General features: G+C 61.5%; 1 long non-coding RNA gene across 1 annotated transcript; it reads right to left on the bottom strand.

The window, feature by feature from the left end:
- Positions 1-2,150: 2,150 nt before the first annotated feature.
- LOC111746155 lies at positions 2,151-3,142 on the bottom strand. Its single transcript, XR_002782955.1, has 3 exons — positions 3,077-3,142; positions 2,690-2,746; positions 2,151-2,530 (listed from the first exon to the last, which is right to left on the bottom strand). It is a non-coding gene; the product is annotated as an uncharacterized LOC111746155 (long non-coding RNA).
- Between the last annotated feature and the right edge of the window lie 1,750 nt (positions 3,143-4,892).

Below are 4,892 nucleotides of genomic sequence, written 5' to 3' on the forward strand. Positions count from 1 at the left end.
CAGCACAGAGAGACAGAGAGCTTGGGAGGAGCTCCGGCCTGGTCCAGTGCTTCTCCCGCCCCCAGCCCTGCCATCTAGGCCTGAGCGGGCGTCCCCAACCACTGTGTGACTTTGAGGCTTGCTGCGGCCACTGTTCTGGCCGCCTCTAGATCTCTCACAGGCCCGGGAACTGGCTGGAAGACAAGAGAAATCAGCAGAAATCATTTTTCTGCCCGGTGGAGTGGGGAAAGATGGCGGCTGCCTCTGCTGCCCAGTTTTCAGCGAGGGCACCCTCCTCGCCCCCCGGGGTGCAGCCCTGCCACCACCTGGCCTCCCTCTCCGGGGAGCGCGGTGCCCGGCACAGAGGGGTGCGCCCCAGTGTGGGGGCTCCCAGGGCTGAGACCGCAAACGCCTCCGGGACTCAGCCTGCCCTGTCCAGCGCTCTGACCCTCGGCTGTAGTGAAAACTTTCTGAACAGTCACATGCGATGCAGGGGGGTGACAGCTCTCTCTCTAGCTGAGAAAGCAGAGCTCGGAGAGGGACTTGCAGGGGCCATGGCGGGCAGGCAGGACCAGACGCAGGGCTCCTGGCGCCCAGGACAGAGGCTGTTTGGACATGTGGGGACGTACAGGCCACCCGTACCTTGCCTGGCATTGTCCTGGGTGGGAACCAGAGAGAAGGGACATAGCCACACCCATGAGGGGCCACCATCTGGTTAGACGAGAACTGACAGCCATTCAAGGGCAAAATGGTGAAATCAGGTGTGTCCCGAGGGCCAGGAAGTGGCTCCGTGCAGACCCTTCTCCTGCCCACCCCCACCATCCCAGGGGCTCAGGATCACACGAGCTTCTATTTTGTGTGTGTGTGGGGGGAGGTGTTGATTCCTGTTCTGAGCAGGAACAAGAGGAGAAGAGGCTGAGTGGGCGCACCTGGGGCTGGGCGGGCTGGGAGGTCTGGAGGGGACGTGAGGGGCAGAAGACTCTCGGCACGTCACGGGTGTCAGTCACGTCAGAGCCTCAGGAAAGGCCACGGAGGGCCTCGTGTGCTGGATGCGACGTGTCGGGCAGTAGGGAGCCGTCGTAAACTCTTCAGCGACAGAGGGACAGAGTCCCCAGAAGGTTACTGGGGACCCCGCCCAGGGCTCAGAACAGACATAAGGCAGGTTTCAAAGGTGGGGGCAGCAAACGGGAGCCAGTGGGGCTCCCTGGAGGGAGGGAGGAGCTCTGGGCTGGGAATGACGGGCGTGAGGGTTCGTCCAGCTCCGCGCAGCCTTGGCTTTCACTCTTTGGCCCATTAGCGCTGCCTCGGCCTCCTCCATGACCCACACCGCTCAGGGCGGTGCCCGGTGAGCCCCGGAGGGCTCGGCGCTCGGCCTCCAGGCAGCCTAGCTCGAGGCCGTCCCTGACCCCAGGCTCTGCTTCTTCCCGAGTCGCCACCTCCTGCGCTGCTTAGAGGCTCCGGCCCCCTGCCCCGGCGCCCAGGCCCCCGCAGCGGCCTCCCACCGCCTGCTTGGAGTCGGCTCCAGGTGCCAAGCCTCTCCAGGCGGCTCCTTCGGCCGTCGCTCCCCATCACGCTGGGGTTCAGCACCCCGTGTTTCCATGCTCACTCACTCACTCATTCTTCCGTCCAGCTAACCCTCACTTCAGCTCTGGGTGTCAGGCCCCCGTGGGTCTGGGGAAGCACCTGGAACCAGGGCCAGCCCTGCCTGCAGGACCCACTGTGTGGCAGAGAAGGAAAGCCTCAGGCAGTGACACCCACTGAGGTCAGGGCAAAGCGTCAGGGAGCACACAGAAACAGAGAAGCTGGGACGGGGGAGGGCTTCTGGGTGACGGGGCACCCCCGTGGAGACCGGAAGCCCTTTGAAAACGCATGAGTCACATTCTAAGGGAGCAAGGAAGGAGGCTCCATGCTAAGGAACAGCATGTGCAAGTGTCCCCGGGGGGTCCTTTGATGTGGCTGTGCCCCTCGAGCCACACAGAGTCCAGCTCAGTGGAGCCCCTGCCAGGAAGCAGCCCCTCGCCCCGCCTGCTGGCAAGTGCTGGGCCCACGACCAGGAGAGCAGAGGGTGCCACCAGCTCGACGAACGGGGTCCTGCCTCAGGGGACAGCCCCGTTCTTATGGGGAAGCCAAGGACAAGTCACACATCAAAATTTTCTGGGCCACCATCCAACCATAGAGACTTCTTGGGAGGGAAGGGATTTCTCATCACCTGAGGTGTCAAGCGGGTGCTGGACAACCCCTTTCGGGTGAGGTGTGGATTCAGCTACAAGCCACGCAGGGCCAGCAGCAAGGGTGGAGGTAGGAAGACCAGCCCGGAGCAGTCTGGGAAGGCTTCCAAAGGGAGACGCTTTGGGGAGCTGAGATGAGGCATCTTCCAGGCGGACGCTCCAAGGAAGGACACCTCAGGGTGAGGGGCGTGGAGGGAGCAAACCTCTCACCCACCGCAGGGTCTCCAGAGCTCACATTCCAAGAAGCTTCTCCAGTCCCACCTCGGGGCAGGCAGCAGGCAGAGGAAGGCTGGGTCTGCCCGCAAGACTGCCAACCCTGGGGTCTGAGGGACAAGGAGGGACCGGACGCCTGCGCTTGGTGTAGGGGGTCTGCAGGGGCTGCGCCCTCAGCCACCCCCGCCCGGTCCACTCGACCACCAGGAACAGAAGCCAGGCGTCACCCCAGGCTCCCCCAGGGCTCCCTCCCTCCCTCCCTCACTCACCCGTCATGTGTTCATTCTGCGCCCCGCCCCCTGTCGATCCGGGATTGCACACTCCAGCTGGGTGGATCAATGCGCACACATAAACAAATAAATCCGATAACGTGGGCGACCGCTGGGAGCCATGAAGAAAATAAAACCGGGCCTGGGGTTGAGAGCCAGGGAGTGGGGATTGCGGCCAAGGCGGTAGACAAGGCCCGAATGAGGGCAGGAAGCCTGGGGACGAGGGGCGCACACAGCCCTTGGGTGTGGTCTTTAAGCCCTGCCACTTTTATCTCTTCTTCCCACCCTCAGCTGAAACTCCACCTCCTCCAGGGAGCCTGCCTGGGTGCCACCAGTGTGCCAGGCTTTGGCTGCACTGGCTGCAGAGACCTTTCCAGACCAACCCACCTCGCAAGGATTTTCAGGTTGCACCGCCTGGACCTTCTCCTCAGAGATGCCTGAAGGTGAGTCCTGTGGAAGGCAAGACTTGAATGGGGGTGACTGCCTGCCTAGGTTGACCAGGATATTCCAATCTTAGCTTAGCCTGTTCGCTAAGTGGTCTTAGATAAGGGATTTTGCCTCTCTGAGCCTCAGTTTCCTCATCTGCCAAAGGGAGCTAGTGCCACCTCCCCCACGGCCAGTGCCAGATGTTCCTCCCAACATCTGCGAGCCGGGGGGAGGGGGAAGAGAGGGCTTGCAGGGTGGGACCAGTCGGTCTTGCATGCGGGAGGGGCTCAAGTAAGTGTGCAAGCTGCCTGAGCTGAAGCACGGGCCGCCCCCACCGCCCCGCCCCGCCCCCGCCTCCCCAGCCATCTGCAGCGCTGGCAGCAGCAGAGCCAGGGCGGATGGCGAACGTTCTGGCACCATCTGAGCAGGACCAGTGTCCGGGAGGACGTGTGGGCAGAGCCCCACCTCCGTCCACACCCCACCACTTTCGTCGTCCACTTGGGGAGGGCAGGGACACGAGGGCTGGTGGGCGGGGAGGGGTTGGCGGGCTGGGGTCTCCTGGACTCCCGCTGCCTCACACCCCTGCCTCCAACCCTCCACATGGCCTGACCCGTGTCAAACCCAAGAGGGCAGGAGTGGAGGTCAGCATCTGCCCTCCTTAGTCATGACGGGGAAGCAAAGATCCCAACAGAGACCAGCCCCGTGGTGAGCCCGAAACGGCCCTGTGGGAGGGCTGTGGACAGCTTGGCCCTGAGCTGCCACCTCTCATTTTGTCCTTAGCATAGGTAGCCCCATGCGCCTGGAGACAGAGAGTGTCCCCTGATGTTCGCCCTGCCCTGGGGAGCTTGGAAACCTCCCCGCACCCCCTTTTTCCATTTGTTACCCAATAATGTCCCCACGGCCTAAGGGGGAGGAGAGAGAGGACTTCGCCTGGCACTACGGGGCTCCAGCAGGCCACTCTTTTCCTGTCTCCTTTTTATTGGTTTTCTGCCTTTTCTTAGCACTGTCCTGGGCCTGAATGTAGCATCCTGCTCCCCTAATTAAATGAGTGCGTAGAAACTTCAAAGATCCGACATATAAAATCCACGATGAATGGTGGTCGTGGCTGCACAATGAATGTATTTAACTTCACTGAACTGTACACTTAAAATGGTTTAACTGGTAAGCTTTATGTTATGTATATGTTACCACAATAAAAGAATTTAAAATATATAAAGTTTCACTGGCAGCATCTTTTCATCTGCCCTGTGCTTGGAAGTGATATAAACACGTGTGAACTGTGGGCCGCCACGTCCCGAGTGAGGACGGGGGTCCAGTGCACAGGCTTTGTGACCTCTCTTTCTCACACACGGGGCCTCCCGAGCCCCTTTGCGCTTTCTCCTGAGTTCCCGTGCTGGCTGCTGCTGGGTGGGCTGGGCTGGCAGACTGGCCCAGCTGTCTCCAGGATGCTCTGATGCCCTGAGAACTGAGGCTGGTTCTTGAGGGGGCTCTCCTGGCCTGGACCACTAGAATCACCCTGCCCAATTGCTCAGGGAGGAGAGGGCATGGTTCACCTGCACCCTTCCTCAGGGGCTCTGCTGGGGGCAGGAAGGGGGTGCTCCAGCAGGAGGTTCCCAGAAGAACCACGACTCTGCAGCGATCACATCGCCTTCCCGAGACTCCCGGGAAGGAAGACCCTCCCCATCACTTGGCCACCCTGTTCCAGGTGTGCTGGGTCAGGGAGGGGAGGAAGATAGGTCAGGCACCTGCGGTGATGGAGAGAGCCACAGACAGGTGG

The sequence above is a fragment of the Pteropus vampyrus genome, unplaced genomic scaffold (genome assembly GCF_000151845.1).
Source record: "Pteropus vampyrus isolate Shadow unplaced genomic scaffold, Pvam_2.0 Scaffold178, whole genome shotgun sequence".
Lineage (NCBI taxonomy): Eukaryota > Metazoa > Chordata > Mammalia > Chiroptera > Pteropodidae > Pteropus > Pteropus vampyrus.